Source organism: Peromyscus leucopus, chromosome X (assembly GCF_004664715.2).
Source record: "Peromyscus leucopus breed LL Stock chromosome X, UCI_PerLeu_2.1, whole genome shotgun sequence".
NCBI lineage: Eukaryota > Metazoa > Chordata > Mammalia > Rodentia > Cricetidae > Peromyscus > Peromyscus leucopus.
This window is the reverse complement of record NC_051083.1, coordinates 105,030,012-105,046,269: the sequence shown is the minus strand read 5'-3', so window position 1 is coordinate 105,046,269 and position 16,258 is coordinate 105,030,012. Positions and strand designations below refer to the sequence as shown.

The 16,258-nt window shown below is 41.1% G+C and overlaps 2 pseudogenes; one reads left to right on the top strand and one right to left on the bottom strand.

The window, feature by feature from the left end:
* Positions 1-8,889: 8,889 nt before the first annotated feature.
* Positions 8,890-11,424, bottom strand: LOC114709748 (annotated as a pseudogene).
* Positions 11,425-12,092: 668 nt separating this feature from the next.
* LOC114709749 lies at positions 12,093-15,523 on the top strand (annotated as a pseudogene).
* The last annotated feature ends 735 nt before the right edge of the window (positions 15,524-16,258 follow it).

Sequence of the window (16,258 nt, the reverse complement as noted above, 5' to 3'; positions counted from 1 at the left end):
TAATAGAAGGAAGAGATGAAAGAGTATTTTAGAGAATTTTTGACATTACCATGTGACGTAAGCTAATCTGTTCTTGTGGACCATTTCCATGTAGGTGTGTGTTTGTGTGTGAGTGGGCAGTGTGTGTCAGAGTCATCAAAGATCAGCTGTAAACCTTGTCTATCCAGGGAGTAGCTAGATCCTCGGACTAAGGGTGAGGAGTAAGATGAGGGCAGGGCAGTAGAGCTTAAGAGTTGCTTGGTGTTAGTCACCCAGGCACTGTGGAGCATGCTCTAGAATCCCTTGTTTCTCTTAGCATTAGTCACCTGTGGACTCACTGGATAAGTCACTTGAGCAAGGAAGTGATAGGCCAAATTAGGGCCTGAGGCTGCCCATAAACACTTCCTAACAAAGGGTGTCCTTCTTGAAGTGAAAGGAAGAGTGAGAATTCACTTGGAGCTGCTATGGTCAAGGGAGGGTTTCCAGAATAGGCAGGCCTCAGGCCAGACCTTGAAGGGCAGTACTTCAGACTGGAATAGTTACGGCCTGACTTTGATGGTGTCAGCCTAGTTTCTGGTATCCAATGTTCACCCCCCTCCTGAACAGCTAGCCTCTGAGAAACGGCCAGTAGGCAAAGCCAGCAGGCTCACTGGCTAAGATCAGAGGGTTTCCTTGACCTAAATGGTCCAGATTATGGCCCCAGATCCCTATTTCACTGGGTTCCAGGAAAATCCCTTAGCACATCACATTCCAAAGCAGTTTCCATCTGTCGAGTACAGTTGTAAAGTAAGAGATGCTTTCATTTCGAGGGACTGAAGGCCATGGGTTTGTGACTATATAAGACTAGACCCCCAGGGGAAAAAATGAAGGCTTGGGAAATTGTGAAGTCCTTGTGGAAATTCAATCCTATTTCTACTGGCTAAAAGGCACTAATGAGTATAATACAGACGAGAGATGTTGGTTCAAACAAACAACTAATTGGAATTAAGAAAAGAAGTGTGCAGAGGCCCATAATGAATGGATATGCTAATTGGTCTTCTTTGCTAGCCCCTTGGGCTTTGGCTGTGACATAGACTAGCCTATTAGATGCCTGCTCTGTAATAGCTGCTGAACGCTGGGGCCCTTTATTGCCATGGTAACATTGATGTCTAGAGTCTAGCTGAGCCCTGGATCTCTTAATTTACTACTCAGGCGGCTACAATTCTTTGGGTTTTATTATTCTTCGTGCCCCGGGTGCCAGAGTGGCAGTGAATCATGCTTATTCATCCTCTGCACCACCCACGGTGCCTTTGAATAAGTCAGGGTGTCTCTTACTGTGTGTGATGAGCAGATTATTAAGTTAGAGCCTATTTCTGCCTTAGCTAGCCTGGTACCTCTCAGAAACCCAATGTGCCTCCGTAACTGCGTACTTACCTGCTGCCTCAAATGGATTTTGGCAAGCAGAATGATGGCGCTGCAGTGGACCCATAGTGGTCCAGCCTTCCGGCAACTTTTGCTTGCTTGATGAGCAAGGTGGAGTGGCGCAATATAGGTGGGGCTGCACTGACTGTGAAAATGGGCTTCAGAAACACACAGGGAAGAAATCATTTCAGAGTTCCTGCTGGGAAACGATGCCAGAAGTTTAAGTTTCTATGTGGGAAAGCACATCCCTTGTTCTGAGCGACTCCAAAGGAAAGCAGTTGCCCCTAAAGGCAAAAAGCTACAGGGGTAACAGATTTTATTTTTGGAAGATTTTTGTTAAACAAATCTAGTCGGAGAGATCAGTTCCCTCTGCAGGTTAGTAAGCAACTTGTTATCGGAGCTGCTCAAACGTTGGTGTCATAGGACAGAGGTGTCCTAAGCATTCACTGTCAGGTCTGAGGAGTAGGAAGAAGAGCTTTGTTGCATGACCTCACCTAAGCTTGAAATGTTCTGTGTCTATATCTAATGCTGGCTGCTTTATTAGGACATATGCTAAACTTGGATGCTACTTTATATGCACATGCACTTTATTCAAGAGTACATATGCTAAAATTGGGATGATATTCTATATGTGTGTGTCTGTGTCTGTGTCCAGCAGTAAGTGAGAACTTCGCAACAGGTGCAGACATGCTTTCCTGACACCTCTATCCCTAAGAAATGGGTGCCCTCAAATTGAATGTTCAAGGAAGCCCTACATTACAAATGACCCTTTTGAGCAGAAAAGTCTTTGGATTGTTGGTGTGTGTGTATATGTGTATGTTGGTATACATTTATGTATTTGTGTGTGCCTTTGTATGTTTGTGTGTTGCTGTATATTTGTGTGTGCATGTGTGTTTGTGTTTGCATACATTTGTGTGTGTGCATGCATTGGTTATATGTGTGTTTGTGTGTTGCTACATATTTGTGTGTATTGATGTGCTGTTGCTCATTTGTGTATATATGTGTGTGAGTTTGTATGTATTTGTGTTTATGTGTGTGTTGGTGTATATGTATTTAGTGTTTTTGTGTGTACATATGTATGCATGTATATATGCATGTATATGAGTTGTGTGTGTTTTACTGCCTCCTTTTCTTTGCATTCTCAAGCAAAAATTGGTACACAAAGAGGGAAACCATGGACTGCACCCATTTTGCACACATGACAGAGGATGGATGGTGTAGGGTGAGTGTGAGAGATCACCTTGAAGTAGTTATATCTTAAGAGGAGAATTTCCCCTGCAACAGGCAGGAGAGAGAGCTGTGAGCCTAAGGAGAGCCAATCAGACATGGCAAACATAGAAGGGGTGGTTAGATAACACTGGGCTTTCCAATGAAATCCTGCAAGCCTGTTTATGATCAAACAGCTGCATTTTTATCACATCGAGGGCAGTGCCATCCATCCAATATGAACTCATTCTAGATTCAGCAAGCCATCGTCAGAAATCAAAGGGGGGCTCTCAGCAGCCTCTTAAATCAAAGTAAAACTCCTGAGCGAGATCTAAAGGTCTCCCCATCAGCATCGGTGTTCATTTATTCATTTGCTGTAAGACCACGGGAATGCCAATTGATTTCTCAATGGCATCATCTGCCAAGCCCCCCTCCCGCCAAAAGCTCAGTGTCCCTGCTTTCTCACTCTCAGGAATGTTGCAAATCTGGAACTCTTTAAAAGAAACTGCCAATAGTTTTCTCAAGTCGGTGGAATTATTTATTAAAAAGTATACTGTACTGTGTAAACATGGATCCTAGAATTGAAACTGGGTTTTAATCTAGTATCCACTTTTATTTTTTGCAGTACTAGTATCAAATCCAGGGCATTATGTATGCTATAAAGTGCTCTACCTCTTAGCTACATTTTTTATCCTTTTGGAGAGGGGCTTGCTAGGTAGCTGAGGCTAACCTGCAACTCATGATCCTCCTGCCTCTATCTCTTGAGTGATAAGATTATTGGCAAGTGCCACTATGCCTGAACAGTTTCTTCTATCTCCCTCTAACTCCATTCCCCACTCTGTTCTCTCTCCCCTTCCACCTCTCTCTCTCTCTCTCTCTCTCTCTCTCTCTCTCTCTCTCTCTCTCTCTCTCTCTGTATCTGTGTGTATGTGAGAGAGAGAGAGAGAGAGGGAGAGGGAGAGGGAGAGGGGGAGAGAAAAAGAGAGAGGTATTATATTCACCCAAGAATGTGAGTGTACATGCCCATGCACAAGGACATAGAGACCTCCTCTATTGCCGTGTGCCTATTGCTTTGAGGCAGGGCTTCTCACTGAGTTGGAGGTTTAGCTAGGCTGCCTGGATCTTGAGATCCACCTGTCTTTGCTCTTCAATGCTGGAGTTGCAGCCATGCCAAGATTTTCAAGTGGGTGCTGGGGATTTGAACTTAGGTTCTCATGCTTGCAGAGGGAACACTCTTACACATTGTGCCATCTCCCCAGCCTCGTTTCTGCTTGTAATAACTCTATGACCTTCACCTCTCTGACTTTCAGTTTTCCTAGGTATGCGACCTAGGTATAAAGGTAAATGATTTAATTTAAATAAAGTGCCTGGCTTGGTTCACTATTATATCTTTTAGTGAAGTCTTATGTAGCTCTGGCTGGCCTGGGACTCTCTTCATAGACCTATAACTCATGGAGATCTGCCTGCCTCTGCCTCTCAAGTGCTGCAACGAATAGTGGGTGCCATAATCTCATACTTTGTGTGGCTGCAGTTGGTAACTACCTCAAAGAACATGTGATTTATTAGGGTTCTTTTCTGTTTTTATCAATACAGCCATTGAATCTATAGATTCTAAAACGACTGGTGAATTTTTTTCAGGGCAAACCTGATAGTCACTTTAGTCTCTAAGTATTACCTCAAAGATTACTTATTATTTTCAAAGAAAAAATGCAACATTACAATGAAGAATTTCAGAAAACATACATTTTAGCTGAATCATCAAATTTACTGCAGCTAATAATAGGGTCATTGTTAATAACATATGAATCTCTAACTGATGTAGTTGTGTCCTAGTTAGGATTACTATTGCTGACATGAAACACCATGACCAAAAGCTAGTTGGGGAGGAAAGGGTTTATTTGGCTTACACTTCCACATTGCTGTTCATCATCAAAGGAAGTTAGGACAAGAACTCAAACAGGGCAGGAACCTGGAGGCAGGAGCTGATGCAGAGGCCATGGAGGGGTGCTGCTTACTGGTTTGCTCCCCATGGCTTGCTCAACCTGCTTTATTATAGAACCCAGGACCACTAACCCAGTCATGGCACCACCCACAACTGGCTGGGCACTCCCCCATCAATCACTAATTTAGAAAAAATGTTCTCCACCCAAACTTATGGAGGCGTTTACTTAATTAAGGCTCCCTGCTTTCAGATGACTCTAGCCTCAAGTTGACATAAAATTAACCAGCAGAAGCGGGATATCAAATAATATTAATTCTGTGGAATACTTGCTCCAAATATTCAATCTGAATGTGGTCATGAGGAAAACATCAGAAAAATTCAGATGGTTTATGAGACACTTTTTTCTGGGCTCTCCAAAAGTATTATATTAATAAAAGGTGAAAAAACCAGAAGTACTCTTTGAGAACTCAGATAAAAGAAGTCTTAAAAAGACAACAAAATGAAACCCGTAGTTCTTGATTGAATCCTGTTAACACAAACCACTAGGATATTTTGGGGGCAATTTTAGAACATTGATTTGATGTTATTCTATTCTATTAAAATAGTTATCATATTTGGATATGAGAGAGGATAGAATCCTCTTATTCTTAAAAGATAATAGGAGTATTTAATTGTGAAGTGGTATAATTGTAAATTCATTTCTAATGCTGCAGCCAAATACATGCATGTGTGTATTATCTATATATGTTTATAAGAGAATGCATATATGCACATATCAGATGTTGTCAATTTACATGTGAAGGGTATGTTGGTATTTATCAAGGTTATTATCAGTTTGTAATATTTTTCCAACTAAACATTTGGGGCTAAATGTTAACTCTCCCCTTCATTTAATATGCACCTTCTCATATCCCAATAGATCCCTATATTCCACTTTATATACTCCTAGTATTCTTCACCTCTCTTAACTGAAGAGTATTAGAGTTAAGGAGACATGCAATCAAAAAATGCTTCATGAAGGCAGGTATATATGATCTTAGTTAGTCTCTAGGGATAGAATAGACTTTTCCCCACTGAACATAAAATGGCAGTGGAGTTGGGGAGGAACTTCCTAGAGATAGGAAGAGTGAGTTCCAGGACAGCCAGGGCTGTTACACGGAGAAACCTTTTCTTGGGAAACAACAACAAAGAAAACCAAAAGCAAATGGTGATAAACACCAGTGTGCCCTTTATCTATAAATTGTTAACATGACAACATTTGCATATATGCTTTCTCTTATAGATACATACAGAAAATATACACACACATATATTTGGCTATAGAATTTGGCTATGTCATGAATGAGCCACACAATTTGATAACAAATAAAGGTACACAGAAGACCCTACCCAATTGGACAGATAGCAGCAAGCTGAGAGAACAAGAGTAATATCCTGTGGAATTATTTCTATCTACTGTGAGTTTTCTAGTCAGTAGTGAGAACAAAAAATAAGAGGGAAGCACAAAAATTACATATGGGAAAAGAGGGGCTGGGAGTATATCTCAGTTGGTAGAGTACTTGCCTGACACCCACATATGTGGAAAACAGCATAATGCTGCCTAGAGATAGTTTGGGATCTCTGGTGGCTTCCTAAGATATGTGCATGCTCCCCATAACCATTTTTTCTCGTGGCATCCTAAGAGAACCTCTCTTACCTATGATGGAAGTATTAAATTAATGCACCCTTGATGAAATTCCAGTCCTTAAAGAATTCCTAGTTTCCTGTTGTTTTTGTACTTTTGTGCTGTTCTCTCTCTCTCTCTCTCTCTCTCTCTCTCTCTCTCTCTCTCTCTCTCTCTTCTCTCTCTCTTTGTGCGTGTGCGTGTGTGTGTGTGTGTGTGTGTGTGTGTGTGTGTGTGTGTGTATTGGGAATCAAACCTGGGGAATTGTGTTTGCTAGGTAAGCACTCTACCATAGAGCTAAATACCCTGCCCTTACAGAATTCTTAATTCTCAGACCATGAACAAAAGGTATTTCTATGGCATGTTGCTGCCCACCAGAGGAGTTGGCAGGCCAGAAATAAGCTATTTTACTTTCTCTTGCATCTTCAATCAGGCACACAAATTAAGAAAATGAATCTGGAGTCAACTTGTCAATTTGCTCAAGACCCTCACACTGTGCAGATCAGCTGTTCTTAACCTGTGGGTCACAACCCTTTGGAGGGGTCAATCGACCCTTTCATAGGGGTTGCATATTAGATATCCTGCATAACAGATATTTACATTATTATTCATAACAGTAGCAAAAATACAGTTATGATGTAGCAACAAAATAATTTTATGGTTGGAGATCACCACAAAATGAGGAACTGTGTTAAAGGGTCGCAGCATTAGGAAGGTTGAGAAACACTGGTGTAGATGCTTATAACTCAAGGGTCTACCTTTCATGCTTAGTTTAAGGTAGAGGAATCCTTATTCCCTTTCAGAACTTCTTTTTCCCACATCTCTGGCTTCAACCTCTAGAGCCCAGGGTGGAGAATCCATGTCCCCAATGACTCAGTTGTCCTCTTTGGATGCAGTGTATTAGCTGATGGAGGAGCTCAAGGAGAGAATCGTGAAGGTCAGGGGAAATTCTCTAATCCCCACATTTTTGCAGTACTCCAGTCCTTTAACTACCCAAATGTTCCTTCTACCCCATCTTTCTAGAAGGAATCATGGCACAGCATAGAAGTGATTTATTTATCTTGCTCTTTGTCCCTGCATTTCTGACTTCTAGAAAGCATGGCCATAATCTGTCAGAATCAGTGTCTTTGTCCTGAGGCTCTTATCGGAACTTGCCACCATCCAGGGTAGGGAAAGGAATCCTAGCACAGGGCTGCTGTCACTGCACTGTAATGTTGGCCCAGTCACTTAATCTCTTCAGGCCTCGGTGTCCTCAGAGGCTGTTGTGAGGGTGGCATGCAATCATTTTGATGAAAATCCTAAACAAATCATCAGGCCTTCTGGTGGAACAGTCCTTTGGGAACATGATAAATGAAAATGGCCTCATTTCTCCACGGCCTCCTGTTTCCTCTCTCCAGCCCCAGGATGGCAGCTGTTTTTCCAGCTCTAGTGAACAAAGAGAATAGACTGTCTGCCACCTCAACGTCACTGGACATAAAAAGAGTCTGTAAACAATGAGCGGAAAAGACCTAAATGAACAATAGGTCTGCTTGGGGCCCCTGAGATTAGAAATAGCTACTGGAACTCCTTTACCCGACTAATCTAAGGGTTAGAAATCAGTGGGGAAATGCAGTCTTGAGATCCTACCACTCAGGTGGCCCAGGACAGATGAACAAAGCCTACTGTTTTCAATGTAGGGTTTAGCCAGAATTCCTCAAACAGCTAAAACTAGCTCTTTATTTATGAAGTGTCTAAGGTATTTCAGTTTTCTCCTCTGGGGATTCTTTCCATTCATATAACTTTACCTGGTGAAATCCTGACTCTTATGAGAACCATAGTCCTGGAAAAAGAGCATGGCTAAGAAAACAGGAAGAATATTCACACTAACCTAGAAGATAGGAGGAGAACCAATCAGATCATTTAAACTTACTCTGTTTGTTTTCAATGGACCACCCATTCCGCAAACTTGAAAACTGAGGTCAGGTCTAGAATGCCATCAAATGCAATGCCAATAACTCCCGAAGCAACACCACCCTGGGGAAAGTATGTGAATTCCAGAGCTAAAGGGCTCTGGGTGTGATTCTTTTTTTTTTTTTCATATTAAACTTGTAGTTTTATTCAGGTTTGATTTTTAACAAATGTGTCAGGAAAGGGTGAAGCCCATGGGGGCAAGGCCCTCCCAGATGCCCGAGGAGGGATCATGTCTGCTTCTCCCCTGCCCTTCTCACCACCGCTAAAGGGGCTTGTGGAAGAGATACAGGCAGGGTAGGGGGCTGGTCCCCAGTCTGTACAAGTGGTGCTTGAGGGTGAAGGACTATGGAGAACAGGTGACCAGACAAGGGAAAGTGAGATAAAGGGCACAAGACCATTTGCCAGAATCCACAGCTTTCTGATTCCAAATTGAATTAAAAAGAAAAAAAGGAGACGTGGGGGACCTAAACCACAAGCAATACCCAATTCCCTTTCCCCCACCAGGGCTTGAGGGAAGAGGCAGGTAGTAGCTTCACCAAGGCCATGGCTCCCTCATTCCTGGCCAAGGGAGCTAGGTGAAGGGCAGGGTCTCCCGGACAGTTTGAAGGGGTGAGGAAAATCAAAATAAAACGTCAAATGAATTGTATAGGAGTCCAGCCAAGGGCCCAGCCAGAGCGGAACCCAGCTGGGGGAGGGGCCTCTGTAGGCTCCAGGATCGCTGCCGCCACCACCGCCACCTTGAGGGCAGTTATTTTGCCATGGCCTTGATTGCAACAGCTGCCTCCTCCTCTGTCATGGCAGACAGCACCGTGACCAGGATCTCTTCTCCACAGTCATGCTTCTGCTCAGTCTCCTTGCCAAGGCCTCCCGCAGGCAGACGAAGGTCCTCTCGTACCTCCCCACTGTCCTGGAGCAGGGATAGGTACCCATCCTGGATGCCAAATCAGCTGGAAATCATTCCTTTTAATGTTGGGGACATTCATATTATGAGTCAACGGGCAGATATCTTCATATTTCTTCCCAGTAAAAATGTCAATACCAACCAGGTGGACCATGCTTGCCAGTCTTCGGAGTAGACATCTCGAGGATCTTACATGGCCGGCCTTTGAGCACCACAAAACCATTCTTACGTAATGCTGAGCACTGCATTGGGAAGGTGGCTGAGGCCCCTGCATCTCCTGTCTCGAAGTCCAAATCATCTGCCGTTTTAAGAGGCTTCAATTCCAACTCACCAGCTCCTCAGCCTGAAGAGGAGCTGGGTGTGATTCTTATACATTTCATCTGCAACAGAGAAGAGCTGTGAAGATATTGAGCTTTTTTTTTTTTTTTTAATATGACTCGCATGGTAACAAGGTAATTTGTCACATTTTCCTAGATGCTGGCAGAAGACAGGAAACTCCTGACTTAATATCCTGAGAGATAAGGGACTCTTTTTCACAGCAACAGCACTGGCTAGAAAATAAATATTTTCTTAGATTAATATCTCTTCCCCCAAGTCCTATCTCAGTTACTCAAAGAGCAAATACCTGAACACACTGGATTTTTTTTTATAGTTGTTTTTTGTTTTGTTTTTCAAGACAGGGATTCTCTGTGTAGCTGGCTGTCCTAGAACTCACTCTGCAGACCAGGATGACCTTGAACTCACAGAGATCTGCCTGCCTCTGCCTCCTGAGTGCTGGGATTAAATGTGTGCACCATCACTGTCTGGCCTGAACACACACTGAATGTTGTGTTACAGGAAAGCAGCACTGAGCTTAATAAATAGAAATCTTTCGTGAGGGCCAGTAACCACACCTGACTTTTACTTGTTCCAGAGATAGGCTTATCTTCTAAAGCTATTGCATAGACAAGGTGGACTGGAACAACGTCAACCAGTATGCCTTCTCAGAGGAAGTTCAGAAGCACACAAAACCAGTGGAAGATGTTCATATGAGACTCAGCATGAGCAAGTTCATTAATCTCTTGAGTCTCAATTCTTTCTCATCTCTTAAGCGTGCATCATAATAGCAATCATCTCTGGAATTGTGAAGATGAAATGATTCATACACATTAAAGTACTAGGCACCCAGAGGATGCTCAACAGTTGTTGGTTTTTATCCCCACCCTCACTTTCTCAGTACAATTACTACAAGGTTCTGTTAGTCCACATTTCTCATTCTGTTCTTGTAGTCATTCCCTGACTCCCAACAAAGACCTCAGTTTATTTTCACCGTCTTTCTTCACTTATTTGCTACTTTTCATCTACGCCCTGTCAGGCTGGAAGTCTAGATTAATTAATTTGTTAAGTAATGAACCCATCCATCAATAAACTAAATGGTTAATATAACACAATGTATCAGATAGTGCTACTAGATGTAGAGAATGGAAAAGATGTAATCACCACTCCCATGATATTGGCTCTTTTGTTTGGGGGACAAATAAAGAAATCACATGAAACTACTGTTCATCAGGAAAGCAGAACATTTAGACTAGAAGACTGCCCCTATTTTCCCAATTAGATATGTACTGCCTCACCATGCCTAAGGTCACATCCATATAGGGGCACATCTCTCACCACTTTTCCTTGATGGAGTCAAACTTCACTCCTGGCCCTTAACTAGATGAAAGGTCAGTCTAAACTTGTAGGGCAGCTGAGATGGAGCATGCTGTCCAAGGAGTGGAGTCCGATTTCTTTCTAACACAGGCAGCAACACTGGTGATAGAAATGAAGGTCAAGGAAATAGGCTTCTAGAATCTGCTAATATCTTTAAAGGACAGATCCAAGCAGGCTTTGGAGGAGCCATTCTTTCTCTATTTGTCTGTCTGTCTTTCTTTCCTTCTCTTTCTCCCTTCTGCCATTACTTCCTTTGACAGGATCTCACTGTGTAGCTCAGGCTGGTCTCTTCCAAGTGCTGGGATTTCAGGCCTGTGTTACCACACCTGGCTTAGTAGAGCCATTTGTTAAAAGAAAGCAACAACATATCAAAGGGATAAAGCCATTCTTTAAGAGAAAATGACATAAAATATTTTGTCTTTCATTCTTAAGGAACATATACAGTATTCTCATTTTTTTTTTAAAAAAATGGATTTTATGTAGCCCAAGCTGGCCTTGAACTCATAATCATTCTTCCTTAGCCTCTCATGTGCTTTATAGGCACATGCTACCATGTCTGGCTAGTGTCCTCATTTTTCACAGTTTATTAGCCACACAAAACTTCCTCTCATAAAAACTCAGCCTCCCTCCTGATAGAAAGGACCATACACTATGAATTGTTAGGATATTCACTAGTCTGTTACCACCCATGCTCCCCATTGAATGCTTTATCTCTCAACTAAGAGTATAAGAGCTTTGAAGGCAAGAAGTATACCTTATAAATCCTTATAACTTCTGCTCCTCCCATTCCCACCCAAGCCTGTATCTATTCAATGATTAAAAAAAACCAATCTGTTCCTTAAAAAATCTGGCTAAAAAAAGAAATGATGCTGTGGAATGGCATGGTGTTTACAAGCAGAATCATGGTTATTTTATTTATAAAAATTCCCAGACTTCTTTGGTCAGTCACCCTTATGGTATCAACAGAAACACTTTCCCCCAAGTAATTTGTGAGCCCAGACAGATTGGTTTCCCTGTTTTCACAGATAGAAATTCAAGTGTTAAATTGGGCCAATCACATGCTAGTACAGTACTGCTAGGAATAGTAGCAAAGAAACAGTATCCCCAACTCTCACTTTAATCATTAGCTTGTCTTCTTTCTTGGTCTAATCCCTTTGATCCCGCTTCAGGAACCTTTCCAAGTGTGATGTCAAAACTTCTTCCACACTTCATCCTGGGAGATGAGTAGGAGGCAGGTGCTTGTTGACTTCTAGCAAGGGGTGGGAGAGGGGCACTCACCTTCCAGCTTTTGTAAGTTTGGGGGTCAAGGGGAGAAGCTCACTCTTTAGCAAGATCAGGATCTGAAGGAGCCTTCAAATATGGCAGCCAAGGGACCTTTACAGGTAGGGAAAAGGAAGAAAGCGATGACAACTGTCAATATTAGCCTGCTTACTCAGTCTTACTGCTCATTTGTTGGGATTCGAATTAAGAGCATTTGGGAAGTCAATACTTCCTAACTTGATTCTAGATAAGGAGAGTATAATGGAGAAAGACAGACTTGGAAAGGACATGAATTCAGATGGAGACATCTCAGTATACATAGCTGGGTTCAAATTGAACTACCAACATCTATGAAAAATAAAAGAACCTGGCCAGGCATGATGATGCAGGCCTTTAATCTCTCAGCACTTGGAAGGTAGAGACAGGCAGATCTCTATGATTTCAAGGCCAACCTGGTCTAAATAGCAAGTTCCAGGAATCTAGGGCTACAAAGACAGATTCTGTGTCAAAATAAAAGAAAAGAACCTTAAAGTACTGTAGCTACAGTAACTTCTCAGGCATTCATCCAATTAAAAATGTGAAAGAAACACACATAACAATCTTCTTTACAGTCTGGGGATGAAACTCAGGGTCACACACATACCATGCCAAAGTTCTGCTACTGAGCTGCACCTCCAGGCCTGATAACAATACATTTTAACTGGCGTTATTTAGAGCAGTTTTGGGTCACAACAAAATGGAGCATAAATATAACTCTTAAACACTCCCTGCCTCCTTCCATATCTTCTCCCATTATCAATATCCTCCATCAGAGTAGTGCACTTAGTCCAACTGATAAGCCCACATAGCTATCACCCAAAGCCCATAGTTTACATTAGGATTTACTCTGTGTGGCAAATGTATAATGACACATGTCAATTATTACAGCATCATTCACAATAGTTTCATAGTTCTCCAAATCCTCTGTATTCTATGGTTCATTCATTCTTTTTTACTAACACTTGGCAACCACTGACATTTTTATAGTACCCAGTTTTACCTTTTCAACAATGTTATATAATTAGAATCATACAGTATGTAACCTTTTCATACTGTACAAAAAGATAATTGTTGGTATAACATTTTTGTATCCATAGTCATAGGAGACATTGTTCAATATAGGACTATCATCTATATTTCACTGTAAACAATTTAATAGACATCTGAAAGTTGATATATGCTAAGTCTATAGTAGCACTAAGAAAATAAAAGTATAAATAAATTTTAAAAATTAAAAATTTGCATTTAAAATCTACTTAATATAAAAATATCAGTAAAGGAATAATACAGGAACCAAGGAAACAGACATGATACATATAGAAAACAAGAAACAGATGGGCATAAATGCAAGTATACCAGTAATGATATTGAAGCTGGGTGTGGTGGCACATGCCTGGAATCCTAGCACTTGGGAGGCTAAAGTAGGACAGCTTGGACTTCAGGCTTATCTCCAAAACAATGACATAGATGGTATTAAATGAGCTATCTAACGGGCAGCGGTTCCAAGAATGGATTAAAAGACATATCCAATATACACTACTTTAAAAACAGTTTAGATTCAAAATTATAAAATACATTGAAAATAAAAGAGAGGGAGAAGATATGAAAAAAGCAACCACAAGAAAGCTAGGAAAACATGGAAATAGGAAAGGGACATGCTGGGAAGAAGGGGGGTCCAGAGAGAGTGGGAGTGAGATAAAAGAGGGAAATAGGGATGTTTATGAGCAGAATATATTACACACATGTATAAAATTATTACACAATAAATAAAATATTTTTAAAGAAAGCAGAACAAGGTACATTTTAAGAAAAAAATTACTAGAACATAGAAGACACATTTTGTAATGAGAAAAGTTCAACCCCACTGTAGTATATGGAAACCAAATTGAAAGTTCAGGGTCCTAGTCCTCCTCGCCCTTGAACAGCAGTTCAGAAGAGGCAGGTCCAGTGACTGCCTCTGGATACCTCTGTCTTCTATGCTGTTGCTGCGAGCCTTTGTGCTTAGGGCAACTGCTCAAGGGCACAGGAGCAGAGCATGAGAGTGGCCAAGGCACCTAACATGGAGCTGGTTGCCACTGACTTCTTTGATGGAATGTTAACATTTCAACCAGGGAGTCACGTAGTAAAACTCCCTTTCATCAACTTCATGAAAGTACACAGCACCTCCTTTCTGAATACCTATGCAAACTCCTATCTGGTGCCCATTACACCCAGCAGTGTGGAGTGGGCTCTACAGAATCCCCATCTGAACTGTACAACATGGATGACATTATGGACAAGCATGGCCGTCAGATACATACATTTGGGAAACTAGACTGTACTTCAGGTCATCACTCCATTAGTGAGTGTGCAGGAGCACGGACAAGAGACGTTGCAGTCTTGCTCAGACCAGAAGGCAGGCCTTTGGTTAGTTAATCTCATCTCTAATAAAAATAAAAGGGCGTGATGGAAGGGAACTGGCAGAATACCTACAAAGTGGTCAATTGGCTAAGACAGGATGCAATTAACTACACTAAACCATTTGCCCTTTACATGGGGTTGAATTTACCACACCCTTACCCTTCACCGTCTTCAGGAGAAAATTTTGGCTCTTCAACATTTCACACAACCTCTTTATTGGCTTGAAAAAGTAGCTTGTGGTGTCATTAAATCCCAAAGTGCTTGCCTTTGTCAGAAATGCACCCTGTGGATTATTATTCTTCCTATACAAAAAGCTTCACTGGGAAGTTTACCGAAAAGGAAATTAAGACCATTAGAGTTTTTTGTTACACTATCTGTGTTGAGAAAGATGCCATGGTAGCTGAAATTATTTTGGCTCTTCACAAGTTTTCTTCTTCAGGAAAACTATTGTTATATATATGGAGATGGTGGAGGAACACTGTCAGTTTTATAAAATGAGTATGTATGAAGCTTGTGCCCATGATCCACTTTTGATGGTGGGACTAGGAATTAAGGCCAACCTACAAGTACCAAATGTGGTTTCTCTTGGGGATATTCACTCTACTATGTTTGATATTATTACTGGGATTTCTCTGCCTCAGGCCAGGAGTGGATATTTTTTGTTGCCACTGTCATTAGAACCATCTGCAAAAGAACATACATACAAAAACTTCTGTCTGCCTTGGAGTCTGCGCAAATCCTATGGATTCAATGTAAATGCTTCTACCTACATGTTGTGAGTTGGCAGTGGAAGTCCATAGCCTACTATGATGGTGCTCCGGTGGGGCCTCAACCTCCTGATCTTTCCTCAGGTGTGGATGAACTAACATATATTGCAACAGAATTTCCAGAAACTACTTATTCTATGGACCAGAAGCTTCATTCTATTATAAACTACCCCAAAGTGTCTGCTTCTGTCCACCAATACAATAAAGAGCAGTTATCACCTGGAAACAAAGTGTAGGACAAAATTATTCAAACGTTATGGCACCTTACATGACATCAAGAGTAGCCAAAAGAATCGAGAAAATATGAAAATACAATCCATTAGTGGCTTAAAACTCACTATTCTCTAGTAGCAGTGGTCAATAATAAAACAGGGCTCTTGGAGTATGTATAAATACACTGATGCATATTAAACAGAAGCAACATTTGTAATCGCTAATTTTACTTACTTTTAAATATATATAATATAAGCTTCAATTGATAGCTCAGTTGGCAAAGAAGAGGGACTGTAAGTCGAGGTAGTATAATATTCATTTTATCTTAAGACCAATGATTACAGAACTATACATATTTTCAAAAATGATTACTACTAAGACTTTATTGTTGCAGATCTCTGACAGCTTAATAGTGGAAGTTTCTCTGGATAATATAGAATGTGAAGCATTTTAATAGCTGTTGGCTATTATTTATGAATTACGATGTTTCACGACTTACTTGTATTTGATGAGACTATTTGGTTGTATTTGATATATTAGAACTATTTAGTGGAACACAAACCCTGGATGTAGCTTATTTCATTATTCCTTTTTTTTTCTTTTTTAAAATAGATGGCATCTGCAGAAGGAAAAGCTTCAAAAGGTACAAAGAGGATACAAAGTCTCCTTCCTTTTCCAGTCAGGCCCGCTTCCAAAAGGCAACTACTAAAACCACCTTGTTTGGAATTTCTTTGTGGACAACCTGTGCATTTGCTACCAAATGGACATATTCTTTACACACACATACAAGCACACACACAATTGATAATATGACATATTGTTTCTTCTTGCATATTCCATTCTGG